Source organism: Macaca mulatta, chromosome 1 (genome assembly GCF_049350105.2).
Source record: "Macaca mulatta isolate MMU2019108-1 chromosome 1, T2T-MMU8v2.0, whole genome shotgun sequence".
NCBI classification, from domain to species: domain Eukaryota; kingdom Metazoa; phylum Chordata; class Mammalia; order Primates; family Cercopithecidae; genus Macaca; species Macaca mulatta.
Window position 1 is genome coordinate 108,392,360 of NC_133406.1, and position 23,620 is coordinate 108,415,979.

General features: G+C 37.5%; 1 pseudogene; it reads right to left on the reverse strand.

Annotated features, from left to right (window-relative positions):
• Window positions 1-14,105: 14,105 nt before the first annotated feature.
• Window positions 14,106-16,290, reverse strand: LOC719059 (heat shock protein HSP 90-alpha pseudogene; annotated as a pseudogene).
• Window positions 16,291-23,620: the final 7,330 nt, after the last annotated feature.

The following is a 23,620-nucleotide window of genomic DNA, read 5'->3' on the forward strand; positions in this document are numbered from 1 at the left end:
CATTCTTATACACCAGTAACAGACAAACAGAGAGCCAAATCATGAATGAACTTCCATTCACAATTGCTTCAAAGAGAATAAAATACCTAGGAATCCAACTTACAAGAGATATAAAGGACCTCTTCAAGGAGAACTACAAACCACTGCTCAGTGAAATAAAAGAGGACATAAACAAATGGAAGAACATACCATGCTCATGGAGAGGAAGAATCAATATCATGAAAATGGCCATACTGCCCAAGGTAATTTATATATTCAATGCCATCCCCATCAAGCTACCAATGAGTTTCTTCACAGAATTGGAAAAAACTGCTTTAAAGTTCATATGGAACCAAAAAAGAGCCCGCATCTCCAAGAAAATCCTAAGTGAAAAGAACAAAGCTGGAGGCATCACGCTACCTGACTTCAAACTATACTACAAGGCTACAGTAACCAAAACAGCATGGTACTGGTATCAAAACAGAGATATAGACCAATGGAACAGAACAGAGTCCTCAGAAATATTACCACACATCTACAGCCATCTGATCTTTGACAAACCTGACAAAAACAAGAAATGGGGAAAGGATTCCCTATTTAATAAATGGTGCTGGGAAAATTGGCTAGCCATAAGTAGAAAGCTGAAACTGGATCCTTTCCTTACTCCTTATACGAAAATTAATTCAAGATGGATTAGAGACTTAAATGTTAGACCTAATACCATAAAAACCCTAGAAGAAAACCTAGGTAATACCATTCAGGATATAGGCATGGGCAAAGACTTCTTGTCGAAAACACCAAAAGGAACGGCAACAAAAGCCAAAATTGACAAATGGGATCTAATTAAACTAAAGAGCTTCTGCACAGCAAATGAAACTACCATCAGAGTGAACAGGCAACCTACAGAATGGGAGAACATTTTTGCAATCTACTCATCTGACAAAGGGCTAATATCCAGAACCTACAAAGAACTCAAACAAATTTACAAGAAAAAAACAAACAACCCCATCAAAAAGTGGGCAAAGGATATGAATAGACATTTCTCAAAAGAAAACATTCATACACCCAACAGACACATGAAAAAATGCTCATCATCACTGGCCATCAGAGAAATGCAAATCAAAACCACAATGAGATACCATCTCACACCAGTTAGAATGGCGATCATTAAAAAGTCAGGAAACAACAGGTGCTGGAGAGGATGTGGAGAAATAGGAACACTTTTACACTGTTGGTGGGATTGTAAAGTAGTTCAACCATTATGGAAAACAGTATGGCAATTCCTCAAGGATCTAGAACTAGAAGTACCATATGACCCAGCCATCCTATTACTGGGTATATACCCAAAGGATTATAAATCATGCGGCTATAAAGACACATGCACACATATGTTTATTGCGGCACTATTCACAATAGCATAGACTTGGAATCAACCCAAATGTCCATCAGTGACAGACTGGATTAAGAAAATGTGGCACATATATGCCATGGAATACTATGCAGCCATAAAAAAGGATGGGTTTGTGTCCTTTGTAGGGACATGGATGCAGCTGGAAACCATCATTCTCAGCAAACTATCACAAGAACAGAAAACCAAACACCGCATGTTCTCACTCATAGGTAGGAACTGAACAATGAGATCACTTGGACTCGGGAAGAGGAACATCACACACCGGGGCCTATCATGGGAAGGGGGGTGGGGGGAGGGATTGCACTGGGAGTTATACCTGATGTAAATGACGAGTTGATGGGTGCTGACGAGTTGATGGGTGCAGCACACCAACATGACACAAGTATACATATGTAACAAACCTGCATGTTATGCACATGTACCCTAGAACTTAAAGTATAATAAAAAAAAAAAAGAAAGAAAACTGGATGTTTTATACCTAAGGTTAGGAAAAAAGATGTCTGCTTTCACTACTTCCATTCAACATTGAGTTAGAGGTTCTACACAGGAAGAATTAGAACTACCTGCATTTGCAAGTAATGTGATCTTGTGTTGTATAGATAAAACTAAGCAATACACACACACACACACACACACACAAATTTTAGAACTAATAAGTGATTTCAGCAATTTCACAGGCTGCAAGATCAACACACAAAAATCAGTTGTATTTCTCTAACAATGAACAATCCAAAAATGAAATTCATAAAACTATTTCATTTACAATAGCATCAAAAAGAATAAAACACAAAATAATAAATTTAACAAAATAAATACAACTTATACACTAAATCCTATAAAACACCAGTTAAAGAAATTAAAGAAAACTTAAATTCAAAAATATTTTATATTCATGAATTGGAGAACTGTTAATAGATTGCAATAATCCCCAAATTCATAGACAGATTCAAGACATTTTTAATGAAAATACCAGCTGACTTTTTTGCAGAAATTGACAAAATTTTCCTAAAGTCTGTATGGAAATGAAAGAGACAGAGAATAGCCAAAAATTGGTGGTAAAGAAGAATAAAGTTGAACAAATTACATTTTCCAGTGTAGCAACTTACTGCTAAGCTATGGTAATCGAGACAGTACTAGCTTCAAGATAGACATATACATCACTTGAATAGATTGAGAGTTCAGAAATAAACCTTTACATGTATACTCAATTAATTTTGAACAAATTGAAATTGAAACCACAATAAGATACACTGCACATCCACTAGGGATGTTAAGACTAAAGTAAAAGAAGAAAGGTAGTAACAAGCATCAGTGGGATGTGGGCAAATTGGAACTCTCTTGTAATCTTGATGAGAATATAAAATGGTACAGCTACTTTGGAAAACAGCATGGCAATTCTTCAAAAAATTAGTTTACCCTGTAATTTTCCTGCTAGGTTTACCCAAGGGAATTGAAAACACAAGCACACAAAAATCTTATACACAAGTGTTCATAACAGCATTATCTATAATAACTAAAAATGAAAACAAACCAAGTATCCATGAACAATGAATGGATGAACAAAGTATGATATAACCACAAAATAAATTAAGCACTGACATATGATGCAACATAAATGATCCTTGAAACATTATGGTAAGTAAAAATTGCAGAACACAGAAAACTAAATATTGTATGATTCAATTTATATGAAATGTTCAGAATAAGCAAATCTTTGGATACTGAAAGTAAATTTGTGGTTGCCTAGGGCTGAGTGTAGGGAGAGAGGGCAGTGGTAAGTGGCTGCTAATCAGTATGAGGCTTCTTTAGAGGGCGATAAAAATGTTCTGGAATTAAGTAATTATATTAGAGGGCGATAAAAATGTTCTGGAATTAAGTAATTATAACAGTTGCAGAACTTTGCAAACAGTGAGAACTGCTGAAATTGTATGCTTAAAAATAATAAACTAGACAGATGAGAGAGAGAGAGAGAGAGAGAGAGAGAGAGAGAGAGAAAGGAAGAGAGACAAAATTTGTGACCTAAGATATGCCTACATTTAGAGCCTGACAATCAACCACCTCACACTTCTCTAGACCTGTCATTTTGTCTTAGATTTAAAGCTTAAACTAAATCCTACTCAGCCCTTATACTCTGTCATTCCATGTCCTTACAAATAGTCCAACTCTATCACTAAAAATCTAGGCTAGATGATCAAGACAGAGATTTTTTTCCTAATTCTGGAAACTATTTCAGAATGCTGACATGGTATCTATACCTGTGCACTCTTGAAAACCATGCTGAATCTTTACCTTCAGAAATCCTCGAAATGCCAATTTGTCTATGTCTGAAAAAAAAATACTGCTTGGTTCAAATTCCCAAGAAGGGAAGACACAGAGGATATTGAATCAGCATTCTTTTGTGTGATTCTCTCTTTTCCACATAAAAGACAGTTTTTGCTCTCAGGGATCGAGGTCACACATTTCTAGACCCCAATACAGTAACTGCTTACTCTTACAAATTAAAATTCTAGACCCCACCTCTGTTCTTATGTGATAGTACCGCAAAGGGAATCTAACTTCTCATGGATTATTTCTTGTCAAGTCAACAAATGACCAAACCAAATTTCAATTCAAATTCTCTTTCCCTGTTCAGGTTCTCTCACTCCAACCGGTCTTAAGTTGGAAGAAGTTTTGGTGGCTGCACATCTCTTTCAGGGTCTTTGACCTCTTTCCCAAACGCACTATCAAGTTATGAATGGGAAGAGACTAGCCAGGGTGTCAAGGACATTGGAGCAAGACAAGTAGGCCAGGACCAGATACCCTTTTAATAATGTCACTGATCAAGCCAGTTTCTCAGAGCTGAAATTTTCTCATAATTTTCTTTTTGTTTTTAGTTTTAATGTTTGTGGGTACATAGTAGGTGTATAATTTATTGGGTGCATGAGATGTTTGGATACAGGCATGCAATGTGAAGTAAGTGCATTATGGAGAATGGAGTAGCCATCCCCTCAAACATTTATCCTTTGTGTTAGAAACAACCCAGTTACACTCTTTAAGTTATTTTAAAATGTCCAATTTATTTATTATTGACTATTGTCTCCTTATTGTGATATCTCATGAAATTTCCACATACCTGAATTTTTGGGGGAAGGAGGTTACAAGTATAGCATTCTTTGGAGAGGCTAACCCTGTTGCAGTGGAAACATCTAAAACAGAGTAAGAGTTATGAAATGAATTGCCTTCTTCTATACCTAAAACTATCAAAGTCCCTTCCTGCCTTAGTTTCTTTTCTCTTGATTCCTTGACCTATAATACACAAGGATGATTTCCTAACTTCATTAAAATCGCTCATTAAAGAAGGCTTCCTGAACCACCCGGCCTCTGCTATCAGTTTTCTCATTGGTTTATTTATTTTTGTTTTCAGAACACTGTTTTGCCCTTGCATGTATATATTTGTTCATGTTTATAATTTTCTCCCACTAAAGTGCAGATTCCAGGAGGAATTTTTGTCTGTTTAGTTTACTAATATTTCATGTGTATATTCAACTATGGCACACATTAGGTGCTCAATAAATTTGTCAAAAGAATAATTGAATAAATATATGTTCAGACATAGAAATGAAAATGGGAATTTTGAATACATTTTGACTATTTGCTGCTTCCAATTCCTCCTTTATGAATGTTTTTGTTCTGACTTTGTCATCTATCAGTTTTTCATCTCTTCTAGTTATTTATATTTTTGTTCTATCTTTTCAGTTATAGATTTTTTGATTTCCTTACTCTGTCCCCCCACTTTCTCTGACCCTTTCAATTTTTCTATAAAGACACTGACATTTGTTCATTAAAATAAACTCACACCATCTAATCATAATTGACTCACTTGCAGATGAGAAAGTTCGAAGTCAATGAATGGCCCAAGCTTCAGGAAACACCAATAAAAATTAAGTACATCATTATATTTTTCAAGATTTTAAGCAATTAAAGAAAAACTTTTCTACATTTCCCCATCAGAGCTTTTATTAGAAATTACTTTTCAGTTCTTTCTCATTGATGTTACACAATACCTTTATAAAAATATGTTTTTAGGGTAATTCCATTCAATAAAATTCACCTTTTTAAGGATACTGTTCAATGAATTTTGAAAATGTGTATATTCTTTTTTTTTTTTTTTTTTTTTTTTTTTTTTTTTGAGACAGAGTCTCGCTCTGTTGCCCAGGCTGGAGTTCAGTGGTGTGATCTCGGCTCACTGCAAGCCCCAGCTCCTAGATTCACACCATTCTCCTGCCTCAGCCTCCTGAGTAGCTGGAACTAGAGGCACCCGCCACCATGCCCAGCTAATTTTTTTGGATTTTTAGTAGAGACGAGATTTCACCATGTTAGCCAGGATGGTCTTGATCTCCTGACCTCGTGATCCACCCGCCTCGGCCTCCCAAAGTGCTGGGATTACAGGCATGAGAAAATGTGTATATTCTTAAGCAAAAACAATTAACATGAATGTTTTTGTTCTCTAGGACATTTTCATCAACCTATAAATTGTCTTCATGCCCCTTTACATCAAATCTCCTACTCATCCCCCTACCGTTAGTCACCAGCAATTGATAATCTTTCTGCTCCTTTAGCTTTGCCTTGTGTAGAAATTCACATAAATGGAATCATCCAATATGTAGTCTTATGTGTCAGGCTACTTTCCCTTATCATAATGTCTCTGAGACTGTTCCATTTTCTTTCACGCATCAGTTACATGGAATCACTGAGTGATATTCCATCATCTGAATATAACACAATTGTTTTTCTATTCATCAGTTGATAGAAATCTTGGTGATTTTTAGTTTGGACTGTTGTGGACCAGCCTCAACACGACCCGTAGGGTACCTAAAGTTTGGTGACGATGAAGGAATGAGAAGAGACAGGTTAAGAATAAAAAAGAGCGGGGTGCCAGGGGCCAATGCACTTTTGGAGGCTGCAAAGACGCCAAGCTCTGGTCTCCACACAATATATTTATTGAGTACAATCACTTAGATCTAAGAAGCAGATGTTTAGGGGTGAAATGTTGAAAGGGGGATGGTGTGTCATACACCTAATCTATAGCAGTGGCGGTTTAGGTAAATTTTCTTTGAGTTGAAGCAGCATAAACTTAACTACTGATTTATTCTTTAACTTAGCAGACAGCAGCTGTGTGGGGGAGTGGGCTTAACAAGGAGTCGGCATATCTGGCCACATTCCAGTGCTTCAAAGGAGTGTCTTTCTCCTTGAGCCCAGTGTTTATAGATAAGAGAGCAGGTCACGCTCTGGTCATGGGAACGTGATGGCAATAAGGAGGCTTTCTTCCTCAGAGGCCTCCTGTGACTTTCCACAACTTACGGTCCCATATTTTTATGGCCAGTTTATATAGTCACCCCATAAGCCTTTTTCCCAACATTGGACTATTAGTAATAAAGCTGCTATGAATGTTCAAGTTTTCTTGTGAATACAGACTTGTTTCTCTTTAGGAGATGAGGGTTGGTTGGGGAGATTATAAGTGGAAAATAGGAAAGTTTATGCTTAAGTTTTGTAAAATTGGAAAACTTTCCTAAGTGACTGAATGATTGTACATTCCAACAAAAAATCTGTGAGAATTTCCATTGATCTATAACTTCACAAATGATTAATAATGTCAGTCTTTTGATGTGATAATTTTAGAGGGCATATAGTGGTATCTTGTTGATTTTAACTTACATCTCCCTAAGGACTATTGAGATTTAACATCTTTTTATTAATTTTCAATTTGTAAAATATTTTTGTTGAGATCTAATCAAATATTTTGCCCATTTTTAAATTGGATTTATGTCTTTGTAAGTGTTTGAATTATTCTTGCATTCCAATGCAAGTATTTGTCAGTTATATGTTTTGCTAATTTTTTTGACTTAGTAAGCTTTATCGGTTTCCGTAAAAGGCCTTTTGAAGAGCAAATGTTTTTAATTTGCATGAAGTGTAATGTATTGAATTCATCTTTTAATATCTGTGATTTAAAGATCTTTGTCTAAAGTCACAAAAATTTTCTCCTAAGATTCTTCTAGAGACTTATACTATCCTTATAGGCTATGTATATATTGGTCTTAGTTTTTAATCCAATCTGACATCTTCTCTTAAACTATTTTTTTTCTTTTTACCACCTTCTTAAAAGCATTAATTAAGTATCTTTTAATGTCTCCACTTACCTCACTTTTGGCTTACTAATGTTTGTTTAGGGTAACTTCCTGGGATGATGAAAATATTCCATGTCTATTCAATCCAATACAATGTCCACAACAACATGTAGCTATTAATTAAGCATTAAAATGTGGGTAATATAAACAGGGTGCTGAATTTTTACATTTATTGAAACATAATTAATTTAAAATTAAATACTCACATGGAGCTAAAGATTACTTCATTAGCTAACATAGCTCTAGATATGATGTATAATGTATAACTGTCACCATTCATGTAATATTATATAATTTAATATATAATGAAAATCCTTATAATCTATTATTTGTACTATTATTGCTGTGTATTTTACTTCAACTATTCTAAACATACAATTCTTTATTATTATTTTTGCTTTAAGCCATCAGGTATCTTTCAAAGAGATTGTTTAAATAAAAGAGAATGAATTTTATATTTACACTTCTATCTAGCATGTTATTTTCTCATCATATTTTTGTGTAGATGCACATTTTCATCTGATAAATTTTTATATACCTGAAGCTATATATAGTATTTACTGGTGGTAAAAGTATGTTAGTGATAAATTTTCACAGCTTTGGACAGTCTGAACAAGAGTTTATTTCATCTTAATTTTTGAAGATATTTCTCCTGGCTAAAGAACTCCAAATTGAGAGTTTTTGATACAAAACCAATGTAACAAAAGACAGTGTAGCAATTCCTCAAAGACCTAAAAACAGAAATACCATTTGACCCAGCAATCCCATTACTGGATATATACCCAAAGGAATATAAATCATTCTATTATAAACACACATGCATGCATATGTTCATTGCAGCAAGATAAATCATTCTATTATAAAGACACATGCGTGCATATGTTCATTGTAGCATTATTCACAATAGCAAACACATGAAATTAACCTAAATATCTATCAGTGGTAAACTGCATAAAGAAAATGTGGTACATATACACTGTGGAATTCTATGCAGCTATTAAAAAAAGAGATGATATTCTTTGCAGGAACATTGATGGAGCTGGAGGCCATCACCTTTAGTAAAGTAATGCAGGAACAGAAAACCATATTCTCACTTGCAAGTGGGAGCTAAATGATGAGAACACATGGACACACAGAGGGGACCAATACACACTGGGTCCTATTGAAGGGTGCAGGTGGGGAGGAGGGAGAGGATCAGGAAAAATAACTAATGGTTACTACTCTTAATACCTGGGTGATGAAATAATCTGTACAACAAACCGCCATGACACAAGTTTACTTATATTACAAGCCTGCACCTGCACATGTGCTCCAGAACTTAAAATAAAAGTCTTTTTTTAAAAAAGAAAATGGGGGTGCGGAGCAAGAGGGCCGAATAGGAACAGCTCCAGTCTCCAGCTCCCAGCGCGAGAGACACAGAAGACAGGTGATTTCTGCATTTTCAACTGAGGTACTGGGTTCATCTCACTAGGGAGTGCCGGACAATCGGTGCTGGTCAGCTGCAGCAGCCCGACCAGCGAGAGCTGAAGCAGGGTGAGGCATCACCTCACCTGGGAAGCACAAGGGGGAAGGGAATCCCTTTTCCTAGCCAGGGGAACTAAGACACACAACACCTGGAAAATCGAGTAACTCCCACCCCAACACTGTGCTTTAAGCAAACGGACACACCAGGATATTATATCCCACACCTGGCCAGGAGGATCCCACGCTTTCGGAGCCTTCCTCATTGCTAGCACAGCAGTCTGTGATCTAACTGCAAGGCAGCAGCGAGGCTATGGGAGTCTAAGTCTCTTTGTAAGTCTCTAAGGACTTGCTTTATGAAGCTGGGTGCTCCTGTATTGGGTGCATATATATTTAGGATAGTTAGCTCCTCCTGTTGAATTGATCCCTTTACCATTATGTAATTGGACTATTTTGTCTCTTTTGATCTTTGATGGTTTAAAGTCTGTTTTATCAGAGACTAGGATTGCAACCCCTGCTTTTTTTTGTTCTCCATTTGCTTGGTAGATCTTCCTCCATCCCTTTATTTTGAGCCTATGTATGTCTCTGCATGTGAGATGGGTCTCCTGAATACAGCAGACTGATAGGTCTTGACTCTTTATCCAGTTTGCCAGTCTGTGTCTTTTAATTGGAGCATTTAGTCCACTTACATTTAAGGTTAATATTGTTATGTGTGAACTTGATCCTGCCATTATGATATTAACTGGTTATTTTGCTTGTTCATTGATGCAGTTTCTTCCTAACCTCGATGGTCTTTACATTTTGGCATGTTTTTGCGATGGCTGGTACTGGTTGTTCCTTTCCATGTTTAGTGCTTCCTTCAGGGTCTCTTGTAAGGCAGGCCTGGTGGTGACAAAATCTCTAAGCATGCTTATCTGTAAAGGATTTTATTTCTCCTTCACTTATGAAACTTAGTTTGGCTGGATATGAAATTCTGGGTTGAAAATTCTTTTCTTTAAGAATGTTGAATATTGGCCCCCACTCTCTTCTGGCTTGGAGAGTTTCTGCCGAGAGATCTGCTCTTAGTCTGATGGGCTTCCCTTTGTGGGTAACCCGACCTTTCTCTCTGGCTGCCCTTAAGATTTTTTCCTTCATTTCAACTTTGGTGAATCTAGCAACTATGTGTCTTGGAGTTGCTCTTCTTGAGGAGTACCTTTGTGGCGTTCTCTGTGTTTCCTGAATTGGAATGTTGGCCTGCCCTACTAGGTTGGGGAAGTTCTCCTGGATGATATCCTGAAGAGTGTTTTCCAACTTGGTTCCATATTCCCCCTCACTTTCAGGCACCCCAATCAGACGTAGATCTGGTCTTTTTACATAATCGCATACTTCTTGCAGGCTTTGTTCATTTCTTTTTCTTCTTTTTTCTTTAGGTTTCTCTTCTCATTTCATTTCATTCATTCTATCCTCAATTGCTGATACTCTCTTCCAGTTGATTGAGTCGGTTACTGAAGCTTGTGCATTTGTCACTTATTTCTCATGTCACGGTTTTCATCTCTGTCAATTCTTTTATGGCCTTCTCTGCATTAATTATTCTAGTTATCAATTCTTCCACTCTTTTTTCAAGATTTTTGTTTCTTTGCACTGGGTATGTAATTCCTCCTTTTAGCTCTGAGAAGTTTGATGGACTGGAGCCTTCTTCTCTCATCTCATCAAAGTCATTCTCCTTCCAGCTTTGATCCATTGCTTGCGATGAGCTGCATTCCTTTGCAGGGAGAGATGCGCTCTTATTTTTTGAATTTCCAGGTTTTCTGCCGTGCTTTTGCCCAATTTTCCTTCTAACAGTCAGGACCCTCAGCTGTAGGTCTGTTGGAGATTGCTTGAAGTCCACTCCAGACCCTGTTTGCCTGGGTATCAGCAGCAGAGGCTGCTGAAGATAGAATATTGCTGAACAGTGAGTGTACCTGTCTGATTCTTGCTTTGGAAGCTTCCTCTCAGGGGTGTACTCCACCATGTGAGGTTGGGGTGTTGGTCTGCCCCTAGTGGGGGATGTCTCCCAGTTAGGCTACTCAGGGGTCAGGGACCCACTTGAGCAGGCAGTCTGTCCATTCTCAGATCTCAACCTCTGTGTTGGGAGATCCACTGCTCTCTTCAAAGCTGTCAGACAGACTCATTTGCGTCTGCAGAGGTTTCAGCTGCTTTTTGTTGTTGTTGTTGTTGTTGTTTAGCTGTGCCCTGTCCCCAGAGGTGGAGTCTACAGAGACTGGCAGGCCTCCTTGAGCTGCTGTGAGCTCCACCCAGTTCGAGCTTCCCAGCTGCTTTGTTCATCTACTTAAGCCTCAGCAATGGCGGGCGCCCCTCCCTCAGCCTTCCTGCTGCCTTGCCGTGAGATTGCAGAGTGCTGTGCTAGCAATGAGGGAGGCTCTGTGGGTGTGGGACACTCCCAGCAGGTGTGGGATATAATCTCCTGGTGTGCCCGTTTGCTTAAAGCGCAGTATTGGGGTGGGAGTTACCCGATTTTCCAGGTATTGTGTGTCTTAGTTCCCCTGGCTAGGAAAAGGGATTCCCTTCCCCCTTGTGCTTCCCAGGTGAGGCGATGCCTCACCCTGCTTCAGCTCTCCCTGGTCGGGCTGCAGCAGCTGACCAGCACTGATTGTCAGGCACTCCCTAGTGAGATGAACCCAGTACCTCAGTTGAAAATGCAGAAATCACCTGTGTTCTGTGTCACTCCCGCTGGGAGTTGGAGACTGGAGCTGTTCCTATTCGGCCATCTTTCTCTGCCCCCCAAGTTTTTCACTTTTACTGCTTTTCTCTCAGGAATACCAGTAACTCATAGGTTTGGTCACTTTACATAATTGCATATTTTTCTAGGACTTTGTTGATTTTCTTTTCTTTTATTCTTCTCTCTCTCTTTCTCTGTGTGTGGTCTGCCTGAGCCAGTTTAAAAGGCTGAAATTCTTTTTTCCTTTTTCCTGCCTGATTTAATCTATTGATAAAACTTTCAACTGTATCTTGAAATTTCTTAAGTGAGTTTTTAATTCCAGGATCTCTGATTAATTTCTTTTTAAGAATTTTATGTCTTCTTTCATTTCTTGGACTGTTTTAGTAGTTTCCTTGTGTTGATTTTCAACATGGCCTCGGACTTCATTGAGCCTTCTTTAATTCATGCTTTGAATTATTTACCTGTCATTTCTGAGCTTCCATTTTGGTTATGAGTCCTTGCTGGAGAGCTAGTGTAATTCTTTGGTGATGTCACAAGATTCAGATTTTTTATGGTGCCAGAATCCTTATATTGATCCCTTTCATCTGAAGAGGATGGCACTTATAATTTCATAATTATTTTTGTGTGGATAGGATTTTTTTTTCTTTTCTTATGTGTATTTTTCCCTTCCCCTTCTCTCTAAGTGGTGCAATCGATAGTATGTCGACTAGGGTCTTTTGGCTTTGTTTCTATACCCCTCTTCACTTCTTTTGTCAGGTTTTATATTAGGCAGTGCAATTTGATCGGCGGAGCAGTAGATGGTACTTAAAGGTAAGAGCCAGTTGTACATAAGCAGATGGCTATGTAATTGAGCTTTGATTACTCTCAGGTATTCTCTGTTATTTCAGGTGATGGCCAGGATGAGCATTCTGGGTTCCCTAGCTTCCTATTCCATGGGGATGAGGAGACACATCTGGGCAAAGCTATAATGTTTCAATTTTTGTTTATTTCCATGTATATTTGATTTTTCCTTTGATTTTTTTCTCTGACCTATTGGTAGTTTATGAGTGTGTTGTTTAATTTCCACCTAATTTGTAATTTTCTAAATTTCTTCCTGTTATTGATTTATATATTTATATCATTGTAGCCAGAAAAGATACTTGAGATGATTTTAGTCTTCTTCAATATGATAAGATTTGTTTTGTGACCTACCGTGATCTATTCTGGAGAATGTTCCATGTGCACTTGAGAAAATTTTATACTAAACTTCTGTTGGGTGAAATGTTCTGTATATGTTTATTAGGTTCATTTGGCCAGAGGTGTTACTGAGGTCTCCTGTTTCTGCATTGATTCACTGTCTGAATGATCTGTCCAATTTTAAAAGTAGGATAGTGAAGTCTCATTATTATATTGCTGTTTATTTCTCCCTATAGTTCTGTTACTACTTGCTTTATATATGTTTAGGTTTTCCCATGTTGAATGCATCTGTCTTTACTGTTCTTATATCCTCAAGATTATATCACCCCTTTATCATTATACAGTGACTTTGTCTCTTATGACAAATTTTGATTGAAAGTCTATTTTGTCTGATGGAAGTATACCTTTCCCTGATGTTCTTTTGGGTTTACATTTGCATAAAATATCTTTCTGTATTCCTTCACTTTTAACATGTGCTCTTAAGGCTAAAAAGAGTCTTTTGTAGGCAGCATATTGTTAGATCTTGACTTTTGGTTTTTTAACTCATCTGTATTTGTTACAACTTTAAGCAGAATGTGACTCAGGCACTACACTTCCAACCACAAGACTGGCTCTGAGTTATTTTTTGAAAAGCTTTGTGACAGGCTTAGGTAGGCTTATAACTTTGCTCCTCCAAACAATACTTTTGTTTGGAAAATAAGAACTCTCTGTGGAGATTTCCTTCCATCAAGTTGCTTTAGGTTAATCTATTTCTAGAGGACTAGTTCATACAGAACTGGCAACTACAGGGAATGAAAAGTTCAAAAGTAGATCCTACAAAATGTAACAAATACTTTTCTTCTAAACATCAAGGTATAGCTCAGGAACACTTGGATAACAATATGTGGCCTACTAAGGAATACGAATTAATAGCTAAACACTTTAGACCACAAAGTAGACATCATGTTACATACATACTACAACACGCATTGCCTCTGTCTGTTAAAATAAGCCAATGTGAAGCTAAAAAAAATTACTAGCTCTGCTTTAGTACTTAAGGTATCACAGCATCACTTAGAAGTAGAAAGAAATCTTATCTTTCCCTTAAAGTAGTTGTTGTCATGCCATATAGACTTTTAAATGTTAACAAAAAACAAAGAAAAATATCCTTGAAAATATATTATCAGAGGAATTGTAGAGTACTGAACCAGTGTTTAAGTCATCCTTCAGCTGGAGTTTAGTCTATTTCTTCCATGCATGATGTGTCATCATCTCCTTCAAGGGGTGACATTTCTTCAGTAGTATCATCAGCAGTCGGGTCATTTTCATCAATACCCACACCAAGTTTGATCATCCTGTAGATCCTGGGGATCTTCCAGACCAAAGTCCGAAGACAAAAGAGCAGTTTCGTAAAGCAAGATGACCAGATCCTGCACAGACTTTACTTATCTGCCTCTGCCTTTTGCCTTAAGGTCTCAGTAATGGAATGGTCAGGGTTTATCTCCAGGTGTTTCTTTGCTGTCATGTAACCCATTGTTGAGTTGTCTCTTAGGACTTGAGCTTTCACAATTCTTTCCATGTTTGCTGTCCAGCCATATGTGCTCGTGACAATATAGCCTGGAGATGTTGCCAGTTTGACACAACCACCTTTTCAACTTTTTTCTCCAACATGTCTTTCATGATTTTGCAGATGTTCTCAAACTTTGTTTTTTTCTCTTCCTGTTTCTTTTTGTCTTCTTCATCCTCTGGAAGTTCCAAGCCCTCTTTGGTGACTGACATTGAAGTCTTCCCCTCAAATTCCTTCAGTGTTGGACACAGCACTAATCAATTGGCTTGATCATATAGATCACTTCTAAGCTATGTTTCCAAAGATGTTCCACAAAGGCTGAGTTAGCTACCTGGTCTTTGGTCTCACCTGTGATATATTAGATACGTTTCTAGTTTTTGTTCATTCTGGTGCAGTAGTCCTTGAGATAAACCATCTCATCACCAGAATCAGATGTATAGTACCTTAACAGCTCTGAAAGCTTCTTCCAGTGTTGAGAGTCTTCGAATATTTCAAGCTTTATGCTTTTAGAGAACTGCTCATAGAACTTCTTGTAGTTCTCTTTATCTTCTGCCAGTTTGGTAAAGAGTTCTAAGAATTTTTTGATCAAATTCTCCATGATAACTTTCAAAATTTTGCTTTGTTGCAACATCTCACAGGAAATATTTAAAGGGAGATGCTTTGAGTCCACCACCTTTCTACTGAAGTTCAGATATGCAGGGATTAGCTCTTTACAGTTATCCATGATGACAACTCTGTGTACACACAATTTGATGTTGTTCTTTTCCTTTCTCTTTTCAAACAGGTCAAAAGGAGCATGTTGTGGGACAAATAGAAGGGCTCTGAAGTCCAAGTGTCCTTCAACTGAAAAATGCTTCACTGCCAAGTGATATTCCCAGTCACTGGTCAAGCCCCTGTAGAATTCTCCTTACTCCTCATTAGTAATACCATCGGCATTTCTGGTCCAGATGGGCTTTGTTTTGTTGAGTTTTTCTTGATCGATGTACTTTTCCTTAATCTTTTTATTCTTTTTGTCACCATCCTTCTTTTCTTCTTTGTCTTCATCAGAACCAACATCTTCAATTTCAAGTTTGTCTTCGGACTCTTTCTCTTCTTTTTCTTTTTCTTCTTCTTTATCTTCCTTTTCTTCAGCTTCATCATCGCTGACTTCCTTATCACGTTCCTTCTCCACAAAAAGAGTAATGGGATATCCAATAAACTGTGAATGTTTCTTCAAAATCCTTTTCATTCTTTGTTCCTCCAAGCACTCAAAATTTGGTCTTCCTTCAGGTGTAGGATAACCTTTGCTCCACGACCCATAGGTTCACTTGTCTGTCCTCACTGTGAATGATACCCCTGCTGAGGACTCCCAGGCATATTGCTCATCATCGTTATGTTTGATGATCACAGTTACTTTCTTGGCAACCAAATAAGCAGAATAAAAAACAACCCTGAACTGGCCAGTCATAGAGATATCTGCATCAGCCTGCAAAGCTTCCATGAACACTGGTCCCAGACTTGGTGATAGTACCAAGGTTATTGATCAAGTCAGTCTTGGTCATTCCAATTCCAGTGTCCACAATAGTGAGGATTTGATCTTCTTTTTCTTTGTTTGGTATAAGGGTAATATGCAGCCCTTTCCCAGAGTCTAATTTACTGGGATCCGTCAACTTTTCATATTGGATTTTGTCCAATGCATCTGACGAATTTGAATTACTTATCTCAGAAAGATCTATTTGTTCGAGTAGAAAGTAGTGATGATTAGTGACATCAACTGGGCAATTTCTGCCTGAAAGGTGAACATCTCAACCTCCTCCTCCTCCATCGGTTGGTCTTGGGTCTGGGTTTCCTCAGGCATCTTGGCTAAGAGACTGCACGGCCTCCACAGCGCAGCAGCACCAGGATGGTGAGGTACCTTGGCTTTTTTTCTCTTTTCTTTTCTTAAAATCCATTCAACCACTCTGTATCTTTTGATTGGAAAATGTAATTCATTTACATTTAAAGTAATTATTGATAGGTAAAGGACTTACTACTGGCATTTTGATTTTTACTGACTGCTTTGTAGTTCTTTTCTTTCTTTTTTCCAATCTTCCTACCTTTCTTTATAATTTGTTGAATTTTGATAGTTGTATGCTTTGATTCATGTCTCTATTTTTTGTGTATCAACTAGAGGCATTTTTTTTTACTTGGTTATCATGGGGCACATATAAAACATCTTATAATTATAACATTCTAATTTAAGTTGCTAACAACCGAAATTGCATACAAAAACTCTATGCTTTTACTTCACTCTACCCACTTTTTATGCTATTCATGTCATACTTTCATCTTTCTAGATTATGTATTCATTACCAATGTCTTCTTTTGAGAAGTGTTTGTTCATATCCTTTGCCCACTTTTTGATGGGCTTGTTTGTGTTTTTTTTGTAAATTTGTTTGAGTTCTTTGTAGGTTCTGGATATTAGCCCTTTGTCAGTTGGGTAGATTGCAAAAATTTTCTACCATTCTGTAGGTTGCCTGCTCACTTTGATGGCAGTTTCTTTTGCTGTGCAGAAGCTCTTTAGTTTAATTAGATCCCATTTGTCAATTTTGGCTTTTGTTGCCATTGCTTTTGGTGTTTTAGACATGAAGTCCTTGCCCATGCCTATGTCCTGAATGGTATTACCTAGGTCTTCTTCTAGGGTGTTTATGGTTTTAGGCCTAACATCTAAGTCTCTAATCCATCTTGAATTAATTTTCATATAAGGAGTAAGGAAATGATCCAGTTTCAGCTTTCTACTTATGGCTAGCCAATTTTCCCAGCACCATTTATTAAATAGGGAATCTTTTCCCCATTTCTTGTTTTTGTCAGGTTTGTCAAAGATCAGATGGCTGTAGATGTGTGGTATTATTTCTGAGGGATCTGTTCTGTTCCATTGGTCTATATCTCTGTTTTGATACCAGTACCATGCTGTTTTGGTTACTGTAGCCTTGTAATATAGTTTGAACTCAGGTAGCGTGATGCCTCCAGCTTTGTTCTTTTGGCTTAAGATTGCCTTGGCAATATGGGCTCTTTTCTGGTTTCATATTAACTTTAAAGCAGCTTTTTCCAATTCTGTGAAGAAACTCATTGGTAGCTTGATGGGGATGGCATTGAATCTATAAATTACCTTGGGCAGTATGGCATTTTCATGATATTGATTCTTCCTCTCCATGAGCATGGTATGTTCTTCCATTTGTTTGTGTCCTCTTTTATTTCACTGAGCAGTGGTTTGTAGTTCTCCTTGAAGAGGTCCTTTACATCCCTTGTAAGTTGGATTCCTAGGTATTTTATTCTCTTTGAAGCTATTGTGAATGTGAGTTCATTCATGATTTGGCTCTTTGCTTGTCTGTTATTGGTGTATAAGAATGCTTGTGATTTTTGCACATTGATTTTGTATCCTGAGATTTTGCTGAAGTTGCTTATCAGCTTAAGGAGATTTTGGGCTGAGACAATGGGGTCTTCTAAATATACAATCATGTCATCTGCAAAGAGGGACAATTTGACTTCTTCTTTTCCTAACTGAATACCTTTTATTTCTTTCTCTTGCCTGATTACCCTAGCCAGAACTTCCAACACTATGTTGAATAGGAGAGGTGAGAGAAGGCATCCCTGTCTTGTGCCAGTTTTCAAAGAGAATGCTTCCAGTTTTTGCCCATTCAGTATGATATTGGCTGTGGGTTTGTCATAAATAGCTCTTATTATTTTGAGATACCTTCCATCAATACCTAATTTATTGAGCGTTTTTAGCATGAAGGGCTGTTGAATTTTGTCAAGGCCTTTTCTGTATCTATTGAGATAATCACGTGGTTTTTGTCTTTGGTTCTGTTTATATGCTGGATTACGTTTATTGTGTTTTAACTTTAATAATAGAATTTAAAATGATTTACACAGCATATTTACAGTATTAGATTATTCCAGATTTGACTATTTACTTTTACTAGTGGCTTTTTTAACTATTAACTTGTTAAAAATGTTTTATGTTATTTATTTCTTTATTTTACAGATGTGATGTTGCTATATTACCCAGGCTGGTCTTACACTCCTGAGTTCAAATGATCCTCCCACCTTGACCTCCCAAAATGATGGGATTAAAGGCATGAGCCACAGCACTTGGCTTTAACATATTTTTGTTACAACTTGAAGAACTCCTTTTAGTATTTATTTTATTTTATTTTACTATAAGTTCTGGGATACAAGTGCAGAACGCATGAGTTGGTTACACAAGTATATGTGTGCCATGGTGGTTTGCTGTTCCTACGAACCTGTCATCTAGGTTTTAAGCCCTGCATGCATTAGCTATTTGTCCTAATGCTCTCCCTCCTCCCCTTGCACCTCAAACCCTGACTGGCTGTGATGTGTGTTGTTCTCCTCCCTCTGTCCATGTGTTCTCATTGTTCAACTCCTACTTAAGAGTGAGAACATGCAATGTTTGGTTTTCCATTCCTGTGTTACCTTTAGCATTTCTTATAACACAGGTCATATGGTTATGAACTTCCTTAGTTTCTGTTTGTCTGGGTATGTCTTTATTTCTGCTTCATTTCTGAGAGAGATTTTCTATGTATAGTACGTATAGTATTCTTTGGCAGTTTGTTTTTTTTTCTCACTGCTCTTTGGCTATATCATCCCACACATCCAGGCTTACAATTTTTTTTTTTTTTTTAGGTTTTTGTTTGTTTGTTTGTTTGTTTGTGCCAAGTCTCCTGATATCCTTAAAGGGGTTCCCTTTTATGTCACAAGTTTCTTTTCACTTCTGCTTTCAACCGTCTCTTTTTGTGTTTGACTTATGATAAGCTGATTATAATGTGCTTCGGAGTGTTACTGTTGGGGTTGATACTGTTTGGACATGTTGATTTTCATGAAACTGGATTGAGTCTGTTTCTCTCCCATGATTTTGGAAGTTTTCAGCCAGTATTTCTTTAAGCTTTATGTCTCTTTATTTGCTTCTTTTTCCTTCTGAGACACCCACAGTTTATTATTGTTTTTCTAATTTTAATTCATTTTCTATATGTGTGTTTTCTTGCATTTCTTCAAGATCTTTAAGATGATTATTTTGAATTCTTTTTCAGGCAATTCCTAGATCTCCATTTCTTTGTGACTTACTAGTGAAGCTTTACTAGTTTCTTTTGGTGGTGTCATGTTTGCCTAATTCTTCATTATCTGTGTAGATTGCATTGATGTCTGTGCATTGATGTCTGAATAAACATCTTTCCTGGCATTTAAAGACTGCTTTTGGCAGATAAAAGCTTTCTCCTGTTGAGCGTCTATGCTCGTGAGATTGCCTCCAGGATCCTAGTAACGTAGGTTTTGAGCTAGATCATGTGGCTGCCTCTTCATCTGCAATGGGATTTCTGCTTAATAGACCTGTTACCAGGGCCTCCAGTGGGTATGAATTCTGTCTGGTACCCAGGTGGACTGAATTACCTCCGGTACATTGGGCAGTAGGGTTGGTGCTGGAATGAGGATCCTTTTTAGAGTCCACAGATGGTAGGCCTGTTACTAAGTTTGTCAATGGGTATGGTTTCCTCCAGGTCTTTGGGAGAGCTCCCATTAAGTGACTGGGTAGGTCCCTTTGCAGGCAGTACTTGTCCTGGCCTGCAGTTGAGAGGAGATGAATATAAGTCACAGGGTTGCAGTAATGACAAAGATCTGCAGGCCTGCCTCTGAAGTCAAGGTTTGGTGTATCCTCCTGTTGGTCCCTGGTCAGGCAAAACTGCCCTCAGACCATAGCTGAGAGGGAATGAATCCAAGTTACAGGGCTGTGTCAAGATCTTCTGTGAGACTGAGAGCAGCAGGCCTGCCTCTGAGGATCATAAACAGGCTTGTCTTTCTCTATGTTCTTGATTGGGCAAGCCTACACTCAGACCACAGTTATTAATGCCTGGAGCTGAGTTTCAGAGTCATTTCAAGTTCCACACTTGGCACCGAGGTCAACAAGCTTATTATCTGCAGCGCTTGTATATGTGACTCTTCCTGGGCCCTTTGACAGATGGCAAAATAAGGCTGTATCCAAGGCCACAATAAAACAAGGCCATTGCTAGGTCTAGAGCTGGGACCACTGTTTGCAGGTCTCCCCCTCAAAATGGCTTTCCTACATCATGATCTTCACTAGGATTTCACAATCTCCTATCTAAAACCTAAGGCTCTTACAAATGTATTCCCCCATTGATGGCTGTGAAATTATTGTTGCTGCTGAGGAACATAAGCAGTGGACTTTCTATTTCACCATCTTTCTCTCGTTTTTGTCTCTCACTATTTTTAAAATTTTCTTTTTTTTTTTTTTTTTTTTTTTTGGAGAAGGAGTCTCACTCCATCACCCAGGCTGGAGTGCAGTGGCGCAATCTCGGCTCACTGCAACCTCCACCTCCTGAGTTCACACCATTCTCCTGCCCCAGCCTCCAGAGAAGCTGGGACTATAGACGCTAGCCACTACACTCGGCTAATTTTTTGTATTCTTTAGTAGAGACGGGTTTCACTGTGTTAGCCAGGATGGTCTCGATCTTCTGACCTCGTAATCCGCCTGCCTTGGCCTCCCAAAGTGCTGGGATTACAGGCGTGAGCCACCGCACCCGGCCAATAATTGAATTATTGTATGTTCTAGCATAATTTTGGTTTCTTTCTGCTTGAAACATGTTGAGATTTTTGGGTTTGGGGGTTTATATGGGATCTCAATTACATGAATATTTGATTGTTTGGCACTTTACCATAGGTCATCAAGCCTCTGCTTTTGTTTTGTTGTTGTTATTGCTGTTATTTGGGGTTTTTGAAGTTTTGCTATTATTACGGGTTGTTTCCATTGCTGTGTGTTTAAGTTAATCGATCTTTGGCAGTGTCTGCAGCTAATCCTACTTAGTGTATTTTTAAAATTCAGATAATATTTTTTATTTCTATAAATTATACTTGATGGCCGTTGGGAATATAAACTCTTCTTTTTGTGAGCTCTAGGACTTGTTTAGTCTATTGCTTCCAGTAGTTGTTCATATTCTACAAGAAGTTTATTCTAAAAAATGTACGAATTAGCACTCTTCCAAAGATTTGAGGAGATCCCTTTGCAGCTATTAGACCTCCCTCTGTGTGTGCTAATCCCTTCTCTCTAGTTATCTGTCTTGAAATGGTCCCTTTGTCTTCTCTATACTCTAATCTTTATTTAATCTAGTCTCCTTAATACTCTATCTAATCTAGTCTTCTCTATAATCTTTATCTAATCTAATCCTTAATTCAGTAAGACTACTTGATATATTTTGGTGTCCTCTGTTGCCTATCTCTCTCTCTCTCTTTTTCTCTCTCTTTCTATATATATACACACATAAATATACACACACATATATACACATATAGAGCTTTTATTATTCTATCAGTTATGCCTCAGTATTATCCAATATTATCTTGGTGTTTTTATATTTTTAAATATAAGAAGTGTATACATTTTTTATATTTAAAATATTTCAACATATTTTATCTCACTCCATCAAGGTCACACAGTATCCAGTACCAGAGTCCTATGGAATTACTTATATTCAACTGGATAATACTGAGACACAAATGTTGGAATAATTCCAGCTGAAGGTAATCAAGGGCTGTTTTTTCTGTTTCACCCTCTTAACTCCCATTTCCATCTTCAATTTTTCTTTAGAACTAAAATTAGGATTGTCTAGGGTCTGTTACTGGGGTCCACACCTCTTTGCTTTGTACTCTGCAAATATTTTCTAAGTCATAACATGTGGAAATCACTTATTTCTCTTTTCTCAAGAATAACAGTCTTATTCTGTCTCTTGTCTAATGTCTACAAACTGTTATATCACATATTTTTCTAACTTTTAGTTTTTTAAGGTAGAAAATTAAGTACAATTTATATTAATCCATCTTGATAGGATTTTATATCTTACTGATGATATTCATTAACTACCCAATGCCTTTTACATAACACATTTTTGAATATTTTAATTGTAAAATAAGTAGAAAAGGAGGCCACAGAAAAAGAAAAAAAGCATTACTTAAAATGTGTATAAATAGAATTTTCAACAGTTTTTACTTAATAAAAGAAACCAGCACAAAGTCACAGATTGTGTTAGAAGAATATGTAGGTCTCCTGATCCCCGCCCAGTGCAACGGTGTTTCCCTTCAGGATGCTTCTCAGGTGAGCACATCCTGTTTTTTGTTGGAAAAACACTGTTGAATAAATGCTGCAGCTTAGAAGGTGCCACTTCAGAGCACATCCAGAAATCCTAGATTGTTTTTCTTTTTAGCCCTATGGGATTCCCACCTATATACTGACTTTATGCCCAAGAGAATGTACTTCATATGTTGTGTTACTACTGGTTCAGTAGGAATAATAATAGGGTATGCAACAAAAAAGAAAACAAGAGAAAAAAAAAAAACTACTCTCTTACCTGAGTGAGATTTGGGGGAAGTAAACAGAACAATTTGATTTTTCATTGTTGTAACTTCCATTGTCAAACTCAATATATAGTTGATGAAAGAGTAAATAATTGATAGACTCTTAAAGGCAGCTTTATTTATTTATTAAATTGCTATTAGTCAGTCAATTTCTCTTCTTTATTTTCCAATATCTATACTAAGACTTCTTTTCCTACCTGAAAATGCTTGACAGGGAGGCCGAGGCAGGCGGATCACAAAGTCAGGAGATCGAGACCATCCTGGTTAACACGGTGAAACCCCGTCTTTACTAAAAATACAACAAAATTAGCCGGGCATGGTGGCCAGGGCCTGTAGTCCCGGCTACTCGGGAGGCTGAGACAGGAGAATAGCCTGAACCCGGGAGGTGGAACTTGCAGTGAGCCGAGATTGTGCCACTGCACTCCAGAATGGGCGACAGAGCGAGACTCCGTCTCAAAAAAAGAAAAAAAGGAAAAAAAAAAAAAAAACAAAAACTTGACAAATCAAGGGGTAGTAAGAATGCCTTCCTCTAGGATTAATTGCTTGGCTTCGTTTGAGTTACTCCAGCTTTCTGTTAGATCTATTACTGAAGGGTAAGTGTGGGAGGATAGAACCAGTCTGAAAGTATCCAACCTGAAAAAAATTTATACAAATTCACTCTCTGTGTTTATTAACGGAATGTTAGATTCTTAATCCCTGTTTTTCAAGATAGGGGGAAAAAAAGCAGAGAAATACCATTCTCTGTATCTTTTCCTATTCATTTTTTTTTAATCATAGTACATTGTTGTTAA